General features: G+C 39.1%; 1 protein-coding gene across 4 annotated transcripts in view; it reads left to right on the forward strand.

The window, feature by feature from the left end:
- IRAK1BP1 (interleukin 1 receptor associated kinase 1 binding protein 1) overlaps positions 1-11,919 on the forward strand; it is a 35,543-nt gene extending 23,624 nt beyond the window's left edge. Inside the window, exons 5-7 of one of the 4 annotated variants that reach the window (XR_011996893.1) lie at positions 4,386-4,436; positions 5,323-5,488; positions 7,350-11,919. The gene's annotated coding sequence lies outside the window, so the exon portion shown is untranslated. Of the gene's footprint in view, positions 1-3,149; positions 4,155-4,385; positions 4,437-5,322; positions 5,489-7,349 lie in introns of those variants that run through there. The other 3 variants (XR_011996892.1, XM_072735770.1, XM_072735765.1) reach the window with 3 other exon arrangements.
- The last annotated feature ends 7,654 nt before the right edge of the window (positions 11,920-19,573 follow it).

The following is a 19,573-nucleotide window of genomic DNA, read 5'->3' on the forward strand; positions in this document are numbered from 1 at the left end:
TTTCTCTGTCTCTCATGAATAAATAAATCTTTTATAAAAAAATAAAATATTCAGTTGTGTAGTACTTCATTTGAATACTACGGAATTTTCTCACTAATATTAAATTCAACACATTAGAAGTGTTTTATGTAAATGTTTAGACACTTCATTAACCAGTAATATTAACTAATGATTTTTCATATTATTTGGGAATAACTCTGGAAACATAACACTACAGCAACCACATCACTGAATAACTGAGAACATCTGCAGCTCTTGAGAATGTACAGATTCTAGCCACTTATGCTACCAGAGTATCCCTGAAGGCAGGAAAGTAGAGGCCCCAGCAGTATCCACACAGACCAACCAACTAGTGCTTTTCTATGTGTGAACTAGAGTGTTAGAAAGGGAACATGGGAGTTGAATGAATAACGAACTTCTTGGAAGACAGCATGGTGTGACAGTAGTATCGCTTCCAGAGATAAAAATGGAGATTATACTTTCTGCTACTTATCAGAACTATTATCCAAGCCTTTTGAACACTTGTAGATAAATGTGATGCACTTATACCTAACTGAGTATAAAGACTAGAAAGAAACATATAAATCTAAAGGATTTTTAAAATCTAGAATCAGGAATATGGAATGCAGTGCAGCTGTAATGCTACACTTAAAACATTATTTATGAAAAAGGTAAAAGCTAAAATTAAAATGCTTGAAATTAATAAAAAGAGAAATCAAAATTTTAAGTATTTTCTTTAAAAAATAATAATAAATTCTGAATACTCTTCTCTGCTTCCTACCCTGTCTCACATTACAAACTGCTATTTCTCATGAATGTTCCCTACCTAGTCATAGAAAGGATAAACAGCCCAAAAGCTTGCACATGAGTGCCCTTAACTGAGTCAGCTATAGCACAAATAAAAGGTCAGATGTCTTTTAGTTTTTGCCACTAAGAACTCAGATGAATTATGGATGAAGAGGTTTTCATGACTGATTTAGAAAATAGTGGATCAAGTGTTTTAAACTATCAAGTCTTAATAATAGTGTCAGAAAATAAGGTATATTGTGTTGTCTACAGCAGAGTTCTTTTTTCATACTCTTTCCAAAATATATCCCCCTTTCCAGACAAGCCTAAAATAATCTGGGACAAAAGTTGGAATAAATATCAAGTTCCCTAATTATTTCTTACAGTTTTTCTCATTTATAGAAAAATCAAATCACAAAAATGTCAAAATAAATTATTTTTACTTTCAAGGTTTGAAATGGACTTTGGATAATCCTCTTATATTTGTAGTACTCATTAAACTATTCCATTTACTAGATGCCTGTAGTCAGTGATATCCCTTTGCCAATAATTATTTTTAGACCACTTTTCATTCTCAAGTGGTCTTAATGCTTTAAAATTCACAGATTTCCATTATCTGAAACATTATATTAATATTTATGTGTATGTACAGACCTAGGTACATAGACATATAAGTCAACAAACTAAAAGAAAGGAACTTCTCGGGATCCCTGGGTGGCGCAGCGGTTTGGCGCCTGCCTTTGGCCCAGGGCAGGATCCTGGAGACCCGGGATCGAATCCCACGTCGGGCTCCCAGTGCATGGAGCCTGCTTCTCCCTCTGCCTATGTCTCTGCCTCTGTGTGTGTGTGTGTGTGACTATCATAAATAAAAATTAAAAAAAAAAGAAAGAAAGGAACTTCTCCTTTGCTGTATCTCCATTACTATTAATGTTTAAAGAAAATGAATGCCTTCTCTTTTTAAATTTTTTTTAAAGATTTATTTTAGAGAGTGAAAGCACAAGCTGGTGGGTCAGAGGGAGAGGAAGAGAATCTCAAGCAGACACCGCACTGAGTAGGAGCCCACTTGGGGCTCAATCTCACCACCCTGAGGTCACAACCTAAGCCGAAACCAAGAGTCAGATGCTTAAGCAGCTGTGCCACCCAGGCACCCTTGCCTCCTCTTTTTAAAATAGGAAGTAATTATTCTTAACTCCCTGGTCTTTAAAATATTTATGCAGGAATAACATGGATTCAATAAGTACTAAGTAGACTACTAGAAACCTGATAAATCTTCCAGATGATCAGAAAAGACATTTCCTAACTTCATTTTGTACACAGTATCTTAATTCAAAAAATACTTTGGAAAGGGTATGTGCAAGCCAGGAATCAGATTAGGACTCAAAGGCAAAATCTGAAAGCAGATTTATGTCACATAAATGTACACTACCTTCTCTTTAATAACCAGTGTTTCATATGTATCATCCATGCTTTCATTCTCTGGAATGACCATCTAAAACCATCTCCAGGGGATCCCTGGGTGGCGCAGCGGTTTGGCGCCTGCATTTGGCCCGGGGCGCAATCCTGGAGACCCGGGATCGAATCCCACATCAGCCTCCCGGTGCATGGAGCCTGCTTCTCCCTCTGCCTGTGTTTCTGCCTCTCTCTCTCTCTCTGTGACTATCATAAATAAATAAATAAAAATTTAAAAAAATAAAAAATAAAAAAAAATAAAACCATCTCCAAAATCAGAAAACATTAAAAATAAAATGCTTAAAGTAACAATTTACATATTAATATATAGAAAATGATACTGCTTATTACATAATGTCTACTATCATCAGACAGGGACTCCTCTTTTATCCACCCACACTGAGTTAATCTGTATAAAAGTAAGAGAAAATAGACCTTTCTCGTGAAACAAGTGTATTAAAGTACACAAACACACACACACTCCATATCATGACCAGTAAATTTTCTGTTGTTTGTGAAATAAAGTGTCAGAACTTCAGATTATTTTATCACAAAAATATAATCTTCCAATTAGAAACGTATAATCTGGCTATATGATATTTTTCTGCATTTCTATAGTAATTTTTTTTCCTTACAGCCTATTTCCTTTTTCCACAAAGAATCTTTTTCTCATTTTATGCATGTTGTTTAAAAGGAATATAAATCAGATAAAATTTATTTAGAAAAAGCTTTTAGGAGCATATTATTTTTAGAAAGTGAAATATACCTTATACGGCATTTGGTTACCTCTGGAATACTTCAGAGTTTTTTTCCTTGTAGGGTCAAAGGTGGTCATCTAATTAAAAATAATTCTAAAGTCCTACATACCAATATTTAGCATTGATATGTGATTTTATAATAATATTCTGCTACAGTTCTCTGATGTCCCAAGAATTCGCAAAACTGCAAAACAAAATGATGGAAGCTCTTGGGTAAAAAACAGATGCACAGAAGCCAAAAAACTTACCACATCCTCTGCCTCAGTCCTCACCAACATGACACATAGTACCTGTCTGAATCAGCAAGAATGACATGGATATTTCTTTTCCCCAAAAGGATAAGTAGAATATACACCAATAAATTGCTGAATGTAAGATTTTCTGTCTGCTGGAATAAATGCACCATCAAGTATATGGAAGACTGTATATTCTTTACTTTTGAATATGGTTTCTTTTCCAACTATATTAGGAAATGACAGATGAAATAAAGTGAACAAAGGACAAAGGTCACTTTTCCATTATCCTCATAGTTTTGCTTCATATTCAAGGTAAAGCTGAAAAAATAAGTATTTTTCAGAAACCACACTTTGTCAACTAAGGTTACTAAGTGATCTTACTTTCCTCAAAATTGAGCCCCCATTTGCCTGTCCGTGCTCAAGCTAGTTTTTATTTTTTATGCTAGTTTTAGTAGATTCAAAGATGATTTCCTATTCGTTCTTAAAGCTAATACAACTATTAACTAGTTAAGTAACTCAAATATTGTTGAAAAGTATTCTACTAATCTGGATAAAGAGATGTAGTGTTATAATTTATTAAACCACCCTCTCCTGCCTCCATAAAAAGGAGGGAAGATTTGATTACAGAGTTTCCACTCCAAAAGGAGAATGCATGCTAATCTTGGATTAGTTGTTTTGTTTTCAAATATTTACAGAAGGATGATTATATCAAAGTGTTAAGAGGTTTCTATTTCCAGACTTTGCTTTACAACATAAATGATAAAATGTGGACCCTTTATTTGTCAAAAGCCACTAAGTTGATTAAACATTCTATTCTGTACCTGCAATCCAAAAAACATCATTTTAAATGATATGTCAAGGTCTCGTCTGAAGGACAGTAGCAATCTTCTTAAGGATGAAAGAAAATAAAATAATTATAATACAGCACAACTTTTTTTCCCTTCAAGACTCTGAGCAGAATTGTTGCCACATCTCTGAAACAAAACACTGTACTGGTAAAGCTGCCTGCAAAATACAGAGCTGCAAAACCATCAGTACACTATTTGTCACAATCTCCACAGTAATAGGTGTTCCAATATGCTTCTCTATATAGGATTATCAGGTAAAAGAACAAAATAGTGTTTACTCACTTTTAATGTGAAAATTCCTTTGGCAGTATCTGCACATGAAGCAACCGATGTTTTTCCAATTACTACCACCAAACTTGGTAAGTTACTAGTTTTTAGTTTTTGGCATTTTTTTTTTTTTTTGGAATGAAAGCTAATTATAAGCATTACCAGGTCATTAAGTTTCTTCCCAGCTACTACTCAATTTAAAATAAATAATAAGTAGCATAACATACTTCCCTGATTTAAGTACCCAGTTTCCCACAAAACATGGGTGCACTTAACAGGTATCTTCTGTTTGTGAGCCGAGAAAAAAGCCCACTTCATATACACAGTAAGAATAGTTAAAGGGAAATCTTAGACTGCAAGAAAAGCCTCCTTCACTAGGATTAGAAGATACTTTCTTAAAAGGTGTTTGAAATTCCTGAGACCCATTTAATCCATATTCCTGTATTAAAACAATAAAAGGTTAGAGGGATGTCTGGGTGGCTCAGTTGGTTAAATGTCCCACTTTTGGTTTCGACTCAGGTCAGGATCTCAAGGTCATGAGATCCAGCCTGCCTCAGCTCCACGCTGAACATGGAGTTTAAGATTCTCTCTCTCTGGGATGCCTGGGTGGCTCAGCAGTTGAGTGCCTGCCTTCAACCCAGGGCGTGATCCTGGAGTCCCAGGATCAAGTCCCATGTCAGGCTCCCTGCATGGAGCCTGCTTCTCCCTCTGCCTGTGTCTCTGCCTCTCTGTGTGTCTCTCATGAATAAATAAAATCTTTAAAAAATAAAAAAAAAAGATTCTCTATCCCTCTCCCCCTACACATTCCCTTGCTCTTGTTTGTACTGTCTCTAAAATAAATCTTTAAAAAAAATAAAATAAAAGGTTAGAAATTGGCACAGAACAAAAAATTGAGACAGCCTCATTACTTGGGCTTTTCTGCTAAGTTGAGCTCTTCTCATTCTGCTGAGATGATACCTGTCGGTCACTGTAACATAGGTGCTACATTATTGCTGCAGTGTGTACATCCACCAAAAGAAGTGCTGCTTTTCCTGGGGAGGAAAATCAATATGCAATACTTTTTTAAGCCACCATCAGCTGACTCTTCATCAGCAGTAGCCTGACTGGATTCTCTCCTGCCTTTACACTTCCTTCCCAGCATCAGGTTTGTTTCTTGATCTGCATGCAGTCCTGGAATTGAAGGACCACAGAGGTCTACCTGGGCCCACCTTCTACTTAATCCCAAACCCCTTCTGCAGCATCTTTGATGAGTGGCCTCTGGCATTACAGCATCCGTAGAAAACTATAAAGACTAATAATGTAAAAGGCCGGTCTTGGAACCAGAGAGAAAATATGAAATGTGAGGGGAAAATATATATTGAAGGGGAGGGAAAGTATTTATTATTTTTTTAAAATTATCTTTATTTATTTTTATATGTATTTTTTTTTATTGGAGTTCAAATTGCCAACATATAACACCTAGTGCTCATCCCGCCAAGTGCCCCCCTCAGTGGAAAGTATTTATTCAAGAAAGGAAAGCAAGCAAATAACAGACTGACCTGAAGGTCAGCACATTCTTCTTTCGCTGACTTGTAAAGATTTTAACCTAGCTTCTCTCAGCAAACCCACTGTACGTACATGTGTAAGAGTGTGTTTTATAAACTACAACAAAATGCCCCTCGATGGAAGCATAATTTAAGAGACTTATATTTGTAAGCTCTTTTTTACTCACTTATTCTAAGCCAAAATGTTGGCTTTGAGTACATGAAAAATGCACAAGAATTCCACTCTAAAACTGCACATCACTGCTGAGTCCCACATTTCACTATGTAGGCCTTAAAAAACAATAACTTGGGGGTACCTGGCTGGCTCAGAGGGGTTGGAACATGCAACTCTCGATCTCGGGGTTGTAAGTTTGAGTCCCGTGGTGGGTGTAGAGTTATTTAAAAATAAAATCTTGGGCACCTGGGTGACTCAGCGGTTGAGCATCTGCCTTTGGCTTGGGTCATGATAGCAGGGTCCTGGGATCAAGTCCCACATCGGGCTCCCCAGAGGGAGCCTTCTTCTCCCTCTGCCTATGTCTCTTTCTGTCTCTTGTGAATAAATAAAATCTTTTATAAAAAAATAAAATTTTAAGAGGCACCTGGGTGCTCAATCAAGGATCCAAATCTTGATTTTAGCTTGGGTCATGATTCAGGGTTGTGAGATCAAACCCCCATGAGGCTCCAAGCTCAGCTCAGAGGCTGCTTATCCAACTCCCTCTGTTCCTCCCCTCCTCACACACTGTGTTCTCTCAAATAAATATATAAAATCTTTTTAAAAAATAAAATCTTAAAAAAAAAAAATAGGGATCCCTGGGTGGCGCAGCGGTTTGGCGCCTGCCTTTGGCCCAGGGCGCGATCCTGGAGACCCGGGATCGAATCCCACGTCAGGCTCCCGGTGTATGGAGCCTGCTTCTCCCTCTGCCTGTGTCTCTGCCTCTCTCTCTCTCTGTGACTATCATAAATAAATAAAAATTAAAAAAAAAAAATAATAACTCCAGTAACAATAAAAAGGTACAGAAGTTAAGATGAAGTCCAGCCAGAGGGAGAACGTATGGATTACTTAAAATATATTAACCAATTACGATGTGTGGAGCTCATTTGGGTCCTGATTCAAACAAACTAAAAAATATTTACAGCAGGAGATTTTTGGAAAGGTAAACAGTGATTAGATGTTTGATGTTATTCTATAGGTTTGCTATTTTTTACAATATGGATGTTAAAAATGCCATCTTTCCACAGCACCTGGGTAGCTCCATCAGTTAAGCAACAGATCTTAATTTCTGCTCAGGTGCAGGAGGTGGGTTCGAGCTCCTAGGTGTCCACGCTCAGTGGGGAGTCTGCTGGAGAGGCTCTCTCTTCCCCTCTCCCCCTCCCCTGCAAAACAAATAAATGAATGTTTTTATTTATTTATTTATTTATTTATTTATTTATTTATTTATTTTTTAAATGAATGTTTTTAAAATTGGCATCTTTCTATTACAGTATGTTGTTTCTGATAAGAGTAAAGGAAAAGGATGGAAGAAAAAGAATGAAAACACTCGAGTGGGTCACAAAGGACAGACGTGCAGAGTCTGAAGGGCCGGATGAAGCCGGATATGCCCGGGACTTGCCTTTTATCTGAGTAACCAGTGGATCCTAGTCAGGAGCAAACGAGCTGCTGCTTTGGAGGACGGCGCACGGCCCACGACAGGGGAGGAGGACATGCTGGGGGACTGGGAGTGGGATCAGGTCACCGGAAGAATGAGAGGAGGACACAGGTTTTTCCCTGCATAAAAACGTGACGGATTATCAAGAATATACTGAACGTCGGCCATGTATCCACCGCGGTCCTGGCCCTTCAGGGATATTCAAGAGGGACACACATCCTTGAACCTCGCTCGGGCGTCAGCATCCACAGAACCACCGGCGGGGGCGATTCGCGGAAAGTAGTGACCTCGGTGTCACGTTTGACTGAAAAATCCATTTCCGGTAGAGTCGATAGTTGCTGTTGGGAGACTTATAAATACACCGATGTAGGCCCCGCTTGTTAAAAACCCACAACATAGGGCAGCCCGGCTGGCTCAGCGGTTTAGCGCCGCCTTCAGCCCAGGCCTGATCCAGGAGACCCGGGGTCGAGTCCCACGTCGGGCTCCCCGCGTGGAGCCTGCTTCCGTCTCTGCCTGTGTGTCTCTCATGAATAAATATTTTAAAAATAATAATAATAATAATAATAAAAAGCCACGCCATAAATGAAGAGATTGAGCAACGGGCTGTAACGAAGGAAAGAAGGCATCCAAAGAGCGAGAGAAAGGTGCAGACGACAAAGCACAAACCAAACCTGAGGGCGGAAGGCCAGACACTTGTCCTCCCCCAGGCCCCAAACGCAGCACCAGGTCAGGTCACCGGGGCGCCTCCTTCTTCCCCTCCCCCAAATACCTGGAAGGCCGCCACCGCGCGAGAGGGCGCTGCTCCGTCGCGTCCCAGGAGCCCGGCTCGGTCCCGTCAGGGGCCCGTCAGGGGCCGCCGGCGTGCGCGGCGCGGGGAGCCCGGGGCGCCGCTGAGGGGGCGTCCGCTGGGCTGAGGCGCCGCCGCGGGGGCCTGCGCCCCACCGCCGCCGCCCGGCCGGCGCCCCGCCCGGAACCTCCCGTGGCCCCCGCGGAGCTCCGCCTCCCGCGGCGAACCGCCCTCCTCGGCCCACTGGCCGGGCCACGCACGGCCTTCGTGCGCTCCACGTCCCTCGACCTACTGACGCCGCCAGGGACGCCGCCAGGGACGCCGCCAGGGCCTGTAGGTTTGGCCCGTTTCCACCCTCTCCTCTCCGGCTCCTACTCTGTTCCCATTGCAACAGCCTGACACGAAGTCACCGATCACCCCACTCCAGTTCCAGAATCTGATCCCCTCACATCCACACCAGGATGTGGTGACCTAACTCACACGCAACTCTGATCGCGTTCTTCCGACTTTAAAACCTTTTGGTGGCCAAAGCCACCTGGGTGGCTCGGTGGTTGAGCGTTTGCCTTTGGCTCAGGTCATGATCCCGGGGTCCTAGGATCAAGTCCTGAATCAGCCTGTTTCTCTCTCTGCCTATGTCTCTGTGTCTCTCATGAATAAATAAATAAAATCTAAAACACAGAAACAAAAGCCTTTTGGTGGCTTCTGATGGCAAACAGCAAGGAGCCCAACCCTCTGCATGCTTTCCAAGGCTGCTCAAGATCTGGCCTCTGTGCTTTCCCCAGTCTCATCCCTCCTTGTATGCTCCAAGAGAATCCAACAAGCTCCGTTCCCTGGGATATTCCTCATCCCAGTTGCTTCCCAGGCTTCTCTGGCTAATTTATTCATCTTTGATTTAAAAACTGGGCGGATCCCTGGGTGGCGCAGCGGTTTAGCGCCTGCCTTTGGCCGGGGGCGCGATCCTGGAGACCCGGGATCGAGCCCCGCCCCGGTGCGTTGAGCCTGTGTCTCTGCCTCTCTCTCTCTGTGTGTGTGTGACTATCATAAATAAATAAATAAAATTAAAAACTGGGCTCCGCCATTATACTTTCCAGGATGGAATCCCAGCTCTGGGTTAGATGAGCCCCTTGGGGTCTTCAGAGCACCTGTATGTCTCCATTGTAGCAAAGATCACTACTCCAGCTATGTCCTCACTTACCTTTCCCAACCCACCTGCAGCAGTTTATTACCTACTACTCTGCACCAGGCACGAGGTGAAGCAGGTGTTATGAATTATTTAATACTTCCAACTACCCTATCAAGTAGCTTCCCCATCATACAGTTGGGGTATAGATTAAATGAGTTTAAGAAATTTGTTGGGGGGGACTCCTGAGTGGCTCAGCAGTTGAGCGTCTGCCTTTGGCTTAGGGCGTGATTCCACAGTCCCAGGATCGAATCCCGCATTGGGCTTCCTGTATGGAGCCTGCTTCTCTCTCTCTCTCTCTCTCTCTCTCTCTCTCTCTCTCTCTCTCTGTGTGTCTCATGAATAAATAAAATCTAAAAATAAAAAAAAAAGAAAGAAATTTGTTCGGTGTCACATCGCCAGGATGCAGGGACTCATATTTTACTCAGGCATATTTTTAAAAATGACCCTCCAGGTGATTCCCATGTGCATCCTGCGAAACACTGCTCTGGTCTACTGAGCTCTTTTAGGACGAGGTCCATGTGTTTCATGTCTGTGAACATGAAAACCTGGCCTGCAGTGACCAGGACATAGCAGGTGTTATGGAATAAATAGAATTTTTTTTTAATTTTTAAAAAAATTTTTTTTATTTATTTATGATAGTCACAGAGAGAGAGAGAGGCAGAGACACAGGCAGAGGAAGAAGCAGGCTCCATGCACCGGGAGCCCGATGTGGGACCCGATCCCGGGTCTCCAGGATCGCGTCCTGGGCCAAAGGCAGGCGCCAAACCGCTGCACCACCCAGGGATCCCCTAAATAGAAGTTTTATTTGATCTACACCACAGTAGAAGGCAGGCCATTCAGGAATCATAACTGCCTGTGTGTTGTTGTGGAAAGAGACTCAGAAAGTTAAGTGACCTGACAGTTGATAAATGACAGTAATGTGGTTGAAGACCAGGGACATCTGACTCTTCCCATGCCCCTTTCACAATTGTAACTTTCTGGAAAGCCTCCAAGAGGAAGTTTTGTCTTGTTTTGTATTTTATTCTTCCTAGAAAACTTAGGTGATAAGAGATTCATTTTCACATTCTCACATCTGACATCTTTAGTGCCAGGTACACAGCAGAGAAAGACAGGGTAGGTTTGTTGTCTAAAACCAACCTCTGTGATCTAGAGCCAAAATATGACATGAAGACAGAATTAGAGAGTAAAGAGGAACAACAGTTTTATTAGTTTGCCAGCATTAGAGGCTGCAACAGCCTAATGCCTTCAAAACTGCAAACCCACCCAGGGTGAAAGGTTGAAGTGTTTTATAGGAAAATACAGGATCTGGGCTGTTTCATTAGGAACCTGGTAAGCTCTGCCAGCCACATTCATCAGGTCTTTCTAGGTGGTCTCATGACTAGCACTAGCCCCGGCCATCTGAGTCTTGTTATTAAGTGTACATTGAGGTCAGCAAGATATTAATATCGATACCAAGTTCCTGGAGCAAAGGATTCTGCAGAAAAACAAGTGGAGGGGAGAGGGGGATTTCAAGAATGAGGAAGAGAAAAATTTGTTCAGTTTAAAGTCAATTCTTGCCGAAGCACTAGTGTGTCCATCTTAAATTTCCATCCATCTTTAAGTTTCTATAACCGATTCAGGTTCTCGTGACAAAAAAGAAAGAGAGGTAGCAAACTGTGCAACACTGCTCTTTTGATGTGTATCTGCAAAAGGAATGCCTTCAATTACTGTAGTTATCTTGATATCATTCCAGACCATCTGAAGTCTTGTTCCAGGTGGTTATGCCAAGTCACCAGGTTGAAGGATTTTTAAGTAAAAAAGTAATAATCAGAATTGGATTTACTGAACATAAACACACACATACTCACTGCCAGCCACAGTGCAGGGGATGAGTTACTGTAGGACAAAAGTAAATGAGGGAATGAGGTCCATAGCAAGGTTGTTCACAGTAACAAAGGGCTGGGAAGAAACATGAATAAGTTTTGGAAATATTACAGAATTATTGTCCTATAGAGAAACAAAGAATATGTCACCAAAAATGTAGGAAAAAGACATTAGAGAGCACTCAGGCTCCTTATTTGTTATTTTTTCATTAGAGACAGAGAGAGAGAGAGATAGAGAGAGACGTAGAGACACAGGCAGAGGGAGAAGCAGGCTCCATGCAGGGAGTCCGATGTGGGGCTCCATCCCAGGACTCCAGGATCACTCCCTGAGCCAAAGGCAGACCCCCAACCACTGAGCCACCCAGGGATCCCTGACTCCTTATTTGCTAAAGGGATTTGTGATATCCATGTTTACACTTAACTATATTTACAACTTGTTTCACAAATATTTGAGTAATATTTACAACTTGTTTCACAAATATTTGAGTATAATATAATCTATAAGTGCATGGGTACACATGTTGTATAAGCACATTATACATTTGTTATAATAAAATGGACCATAAAAGCTTGATTAATGGCACAAATATTACTGAAGAGATGATCTCATTTATATATGGAATCTAAAAAGGTGGAACTCCTAGAACCAGACAGTAGAGAGTGGTATCCAGGGGCTCAGAAGGGAAGGTGGACCTGGAAGAGGCTGGCCAAAAAGTATAAGCTTTGTTATCAGTAAGTTCTGGGGATCTAATTTATGCAGCATGGTGATTACAGTTAATAATACTGTATCTTATACATGAAGTTTCCTAAAAGAGTAGATCTTAAGTGTTCACACTAGACCAAAAAGAAAAAAATAAGTAATTATATGAGGTGATGGATGTATGAATTAACTTGACTGTGGTAATCATTTCACAATGTAATATCAAACCATCACATTATACACCTTAAATATTACAATTTTTATTTGTCAATTACGCAGTAGTAAGTCTGGAAAAAAATAAAAGCATTTAAGCCAAAAAAGTGATGAAAACAAACAAACACATATTTAAAAGGAAGCTCCTCCTTTATTTCTTTAGCAATATTTCAACTACTTCTGTCAAAGGAGTTAAAAATGGGTATTAGATTTCTTGGAAAATACTGATATTAGGTAAAATAGTAAGTAAAATGGGAAGAAGCAATAGGAATGAGCAGATGATACACTCTTACATCTTTTGACACTTTCTAGATGCTCCTTACTAAACACAAGATGACAGAATGTAGAATCAATATTTGTAATCATTGCAATGTTATACTTGCCAAAATACTTGAGTCATATGCAGTGTTCCAAAATAAAATCTCATTTGTAATATAGATCAAATATTTTAACCATTCATGTAAATTAAGATTTATTTATTTCTCTGAGAGGTGGGGAGGGGCAGAGAGGAGAAGAGAAGCAAGCCCCTGCCCCCGCCCCCTATCCACCCCAAGCACAGAGCCCTTCTCCTATCCCTAGGATCAGACCTGAGCCAAAACCAAGAGTCTGATGCTTAACCAACTAAGCCAGTCAGGTGTCCCCAATTCCTCTAAATTAAAAGAAACTTACTTTAACTAGGGATCAACAAGTTAATATATTTATTAGCTAATTCTTGGGTGGTAACTTGTAAGAGAACATTGAAAAATTTTCTCAAAACACAAGAAAAACTTGTGCCTCAGCTGATAAGAATTATAAACGTTAACCCAGAAGGTAACTTTTTTTAATGTCTTGACTGAAATGAGTCTTAATTTTGAAGATGAGCCATTATCTGAGTTTTGGTATCACAATATCCAGCACATTAAAAATATTTGTACAATGCTTTCGTGTTTCTAAAATAAAATGTGTAGCTTTTGTACACCTGGGCTATTGGTAGACAGGCATCCGAACTGTATGACCAAAAAAAAAAAAAAATTGGTCAGGCTGCAAAGGTCTGTTTACACAGTTATAATCTGACATTTTTGTATTATGTCTAGGGTGTATTAGGCTGTCTTGCCTAAATTTCTATTTCTGCAAGGCTCCTGGTTAACTATGTCACGTAAAAAATTAATTCAGGGCAACACTCTTAAAATATTTCAAAGCTTTCTGTGAAATACAGCATATATAGAATTGCTCTCAAGATTTCCAGTGAATCATCTGTTGCCTATATAAAATGATGGAACAACTCCCTTATTAGGTAATTATGACATTTGGCTTAACAAGCTGAATAGAGTTTATTGATGCTAATTATGGTAACAAGTTATGGTTTTTATATCTTAGGTATTATATAGACAGAATTATTATCATGCTTCACATATGAACTTCTGGCCATATCATATGGATCATTGGATACTAGGCTGCATATCATAAATTATGAACAGCAAGATTAGTGGAGATTATTATTTCAAGGACTGTTGTGAGTCTGCATTCCTAACAATGTAATACATCAAGAGGTTAGAAGTGATGGCAATAATTAAACAAAAATATTACACTGATCTTATGACTAAAATAAAATCAAAAGCTCATCAGGTGCTTGAGCATATTGTGGTGGCCATGAGAATGTGCCTTGAAGAAATCCACCTATAGAGAGCTAATAGACCAGGCCTCTAAGCACCATTGCTGCATTTGTGCCACAGATTCCTTTTCCTGAGGTTGCTTCCAGCCAATATCAGGCCCGCAGGGATACTAAAGCAGGTGTATACCTATCTGGGAAATGAGGGAACCCTCTGGTGGTCACCTGTGGTTCAAGGACTTCCCAGTCATCCTGCTGAGTGAGTGAGTCTTCCTTAGACTTCATAGCAGTCAAAGATACTTTCATCCAACCTTCCTTCCCTCTCTGCTTCATTTGGGTCACACTTAACATTGCATCTGATAGATCTCAGCTTTTCCTAGCTCCCTCTCAATTTTCTTTCACAGGCATTTCCTTTATTCAAATTCTTCCATGTATAATCCCATCTTGGTGTGTACTTCTTAGAGGACTTGGTCTAGTATGTCTAGAAATACACTGTTGAGATTCAATGAAAAGTAATATGATCCGTGACAGATTGGTGGTTTTTTTTAAACCCAAGTTATCAGAAAATGATCATGGGTAGTAGAAGCAGGCCCTTTTGATGGTTTATATAATGGCCTTTTGTAATAAGACCAATCTTAGAAAGAAGTGCCAATGTTCTATATAGAAATCACTCATTTGTCCAGTCAACTCATTTGTGAATAAAGAGCAAGTTATTTAATCTCTGTGTGTTTTAGTTTCCCTAAGGTAACATGGGAATAATAATTGTACTTAACTCATAAAACTATTTTGCAGTCTAAAAGAATTACTATATGGGGGTGACTGGCTGGCTTGGTTGGAAGGGCATGCAACTCTTGATCTTGGAGTTGTAAATTCAAGCCCCACATTGGGTGTAGAGATTACTTAAAATCTTGAAAAAAGTAAATGAAAGAGCTACTATATGTAAAGAATGTAGAACAGTGCTTGGCACATAGTGTTTGATTAGTGTATTAACGATTAGTTTAATTAATGTATTGGCACTTGAGTACATGTAGATTGCAAAGACAACTAAGGTAGAAAAATCTATATTTAAGTGAAAAGAAGCCAGAAAAGACATGGTCAGAATGGTTAGAAAAAAGCTAGAATTTGTTCATTCAGCAATGCCTGCAAAGGGAGAGAACTTCGTTTGCTGCAAGTTTTGCAGTTTTTATTTTTATTTTTAAAGATTTTATCTATTCATTCATGAGAGACAGAGAGAGAGAGAGAGAGGCAGAGACATAGGCAGAGGGAGAAGGAGATTCCCCACGGGAAGCCTGATGTGGGACTCAATCCCAGGACCTCAGGATCATGCCCTGAGCCAAAGGCAGATGCTCAACCGCTGAGCCACTCAGGCATCCCAGCCTTTTTTTTTTTTTTTTTTTTTTAAGGTTTTATATATTCATTTGACCCAGAGAGAGTGCGAGAACACAAGCAGGGAAGCAGAGAGAGTGGCAGGCTGAGGGAGAGGGAAAAGCAGGCTCCTCACTAAGTAGGAAGCCTGATGTGGGGCTCAATCCCAGGACCCTGGATCACGACCTGAGCAGAAGGCAGACACATAATCGTGACTCAGTTGATTATGTGTCTGCCTTCTGCTCAGGTCGTGATCCAGGGTCCTGGAACTGAGTCACCCGGATGCCCCTGAACTGGGACTCTTACATTAAAACGTTTGTGAGCTGGGACTCCTGGGTGGCTCAGCGGTTGGGCATCTGCCTTCAGCTCAGGGCAGGATCCTGGAGTCCAGGGATTGAATCCCACATGGGGCTCCCTGCATGGAGCCTGCTTCTCTCTCTGCCTATGTCTCTGCCTTTCTCTCTGTGTCTCTCATGAATAAATAAATAAAATCTTTAAAAAAAAAAGGTTTACTAAAAAAATTAAAATGTTTGTGAGCTACTTGTTTTTATAAGAAAGATTGTCTTTAGTATCTCTTACAAAGATTGTTTTGAAAAAACCTGGGCAGAGAGAATGTGGTTTCCAATCACTATATTACAATATTTTAAATGCCCAGTTTTCAAAAAATTGATGCTTTCAAGGAAGGAAGTATAGCTCATTCACAGGAAGGTAAATCACTGAATTTGATTCAAAACTGGTTAATGTTTTACTGACCAATACAATAACTTTGTAGTTATTTTTTCCAATGAACAGAAACAACTTTTAACTCTACTGGACAAAATCCACAAGTTAACATTTAAGTGTACTTAATCTGAGTGGGACCTTTAACCAAAATCTTAAAAGTCATTGAAAAGGACTTCGTGAACTCAGCTAAAACACTACCCCCAAATTTATGAAACAGATAATTTCATCAAGCTTTGTGCTGTTTCCATTTCCATGAAATAAAGATAACCCTATTAAAACTATAAAGGCCATATTTACCCAGAGAAATAACAAATATATATAGCCCCTTTGCTTCCAGACAGAGCTCTATCCTAAAGACTCTGAGGTTCCAGCTTTGTTTTTTCACAGGTACTACATTTCACTAATCCCCCTGGTGACCTATTTCCTTTTTAACTTTAGTCAGCCTTCCTCACTTAGACCACTTTAAAGATTGTCTGGAATGTATTTTTCTGTCAGTATTAGGAAACCAAAGAATACTAATTAAACTCTCATAGTAATCAGAGGAGCCATATTATATAAAATAGAGCGACCTAATTTCACTGGATACCAAACTACAATTAACAAATAAGCTTGCTGTATAAAAACAGTGCAGGGCACCTGGGTGGCTCAGTAGCTGAGCGTCTGCCTTTGGCTCAGGGCGTGATCCCAGGGTCCTGGGATCCAGTCCTGCATCAAGCTTCCCATGGGGAATCTCCTTCTCCCTCTGCCTATGTCTCTGCCTCTGCGTGTCTCTCATGAATAACTAAAATCTAAAAAAAAAAAAAAAGAAAAAAAAAAGTCCTAGTTTATTTAATTAAAAATCTTTGGGCAAATTAAGCTGATTTAGTAATTTTGCTTATTAAAGTTACTTAACTTAAATAATGGCTGTCTTTTCTATATAAGTATGGAGTATAATCCAAGAATATTTTTTCCTTTTTAAAAATTTAAATTCAATTAATTAACATAATGTAATATTAGTTTCAGAGGATACATTTTATTTTTAAAATGAAGATTGGGTTTGTTTAAAAGACAAGTTAATCTGAAGCCCTTAAATTTCTCATGTTGGTCTAACTAGATAAGCTAACATTACTTACATAGTATTTAGAATAAAAATATAAAGTGTTTTCAAACAAATTGTGATTCTGATAAATGTTTTCGTAATAGTAATTATGTTTCATAGGATGTCAGCTAGAATAGAATTTCCAAGATCCTCAGGTAACTTCAAACTTTGGACTAATGTTAGTGGGTAATCATTGGGTACCTACTTGTTATATAAGATTCAATACTGAAATACTGCTCACTTAGAGTAATTTTATTTACATTTGCTTCTTTTATTTATAATACTATGGATGGCTATCTTTGGGTTATGTATTTAACTATTTTTGCAACTTTAAGGTTTCAAAGTTATGTATTTTCATGAGCTTTGCTATTCTGCAGATGCTTCCACACGACAGCTTTCAATTCCTTTCCTTTGATTTTCTCAGTGAAATAATTATATTGCTTAAAATCTGCATTTAACGTATGTAGTTGAGACAAACACTGCCAGAAAAATACAATTAAGTATCAAGATAACAGAGTGAGTTTGTTTTTCTAGGACAAAGAGTTTTGTCCTGAGGTGTCTATTTGTTCTAAAATATGAAAAACTTGAGTATCTAGAAGAGTCTAAAAGGAAATTTACAAAATGTACTAAAAAATTTGACAAAAATCCCCCAGCTTTGATGCAGTTATTCAGAAGCAAGGAAAGGGGAGGGAAGAGCGTGAGAAAACTTGACTGTTCAGGAGTAGGTCAGTACCAAACTAGAATTTGGCTTTCTCCATTAAAATAATTGTTCTTAAAGGCCTCAAAAGAAGACTAAATTCCTCAACTTCTGTATAATTTGCTCAGATAGATTTTCCATATCTCATCAGAATAATTTGCTTGGCTTTATTTTAACTTTATACTGTCCTTGATTATTAAAACAAAGACCAAAGTGAAAGAAGTTTCCCACTGGGGAAAGATGTGTTTCCTTGAAATTGCTCTGCCTTCTCTGTTTCTTCTTAAATATTTTATTTCATTTCTATGAAGTGGGAAACGAACTACATTCTCAGGCACTTATGATCCTGTCTTAATGAAGTGATTGAATCTCCTCTGAAACTTTTGCTTTCCCCAAATTGAGTCCTAAAAAAAAAAAAAAATTTCAAGGTGTGTTTTACACAGAAACTACCTTTGAGACTTCCTAGAGGGCCCTGGGAAAAATCACCAAACTTTTACCTTTTATTAGCAGTAACAAATACTGCAACTCAAAACTTCCTTTTCTAAGGGTGCAGAAGGTCTTGCACTTACACAATTAGGTCATGACAATATACAGCTTACCTAAAAGTTATACAATAGCATTATTTTATTTATGGACTAAACAGAGAAGCCAAAACTGAACCACAACTACAGGGGACAATATACAAATGAGAAATAATCCTGTGACTATTTGAAATGAACTGGATGTTGCGGATTATCTAATTGCTTTTTAAACTTTACAGATGAAGAAAGTGAAGCTAAAAGAGATGACTCAACTCAGCCTAGTTCATTCCATTACACTGCTGCCACCATGTCTAGCTAATTAGGCAGAAAGGTATTTCATTGAATCTGTTTTTTTTTCCCAAACCCAAGAGCAATCAACATAGAGTAAAACATGTTAAGTGCAAAAAGATTATAAACACAAGGTATGTATAATGCAAGAGATAGAAGTCCTGTGCTTTGGTTTTTAATCTTACTGTCCTTAAACAACAGGAAAACAGCCTAGAACATAAAGTTGTTATTCCAAAAGAGAAACCAGTAAATACTGGTTACTGAAAATGAATTTTTCTTGACTGGCTCCCTAAGTAAATATATACTTGGTATTAGTATCAGCTTAGAGAAAAAAAAAAGGTACCCTGGGAATGTTTACTGTTTTCCTCAACTTAGAATTTTATACTTATACAGTCATTTAAACAAAGAAAAATTTTTTAAAAAAGATTTTATTTATTCATGAGAAACAGAAAGAGAGAGAGGTAGAGGGAGAAGCAGGCTCCATGCAGGGAGCCTGATATGGGACTCGATCCCAGGTCTCCAGGATCATGCCCTGGGCTGAAGGTGGCGCTAAACCACTGAGCCACCCAGGCTGCCCTAAACAAAATTTCTTAGGGAGAAATGGTCATTGATAGTACAAAATCACAAGTCACCCCTTTAACTACTTAATTTGAATTATCATTTATTATAGCCTATGTATTCCTTATACTAAAATTAGGATTTTTAGGAAGTTGAAAATGTATGCCCCATCTGAACAAATTTCTAGGAAAACAGCAATACCTTCACAATCTTATTTTGCATAACTGCTTAACAAGAGACATTTTTCATCATTCCATTTTTTTTGCAGAAATTTTACTTCATTTTGAAAAACTTTGAATTATCTTAGAAATACCTGAATATCATATTTATCACCCAGTACAGTAACTTGCACATCATAAACTAGTAAAATTGTTTTATTAAATGTGTATATTAAAAGGAAGAAACTTGAGGCACCTGAGTGGTTTAGTCGATTAAGCAACAGACCCTTGGTTTCAGCTCAGGTTGTGATCTCAGAGTCAAGAGATCAAATTCTAAGCCAG

This window comes from Vulpes vulpes, chromosome 1 (genome assembly GCF_048418805.1).
Source record: "Vulpes vulpes isolate BD-2025 chromosome 1, VulVul3, whole genome shotgun sequence".
NCBI classification, from domain to species: domain Eukaryota; kingdom Metazoa; phylum Chordata; class Mammalia; order Carnivora; family Canidae; genus Vulpes; species Vulpes vulpes.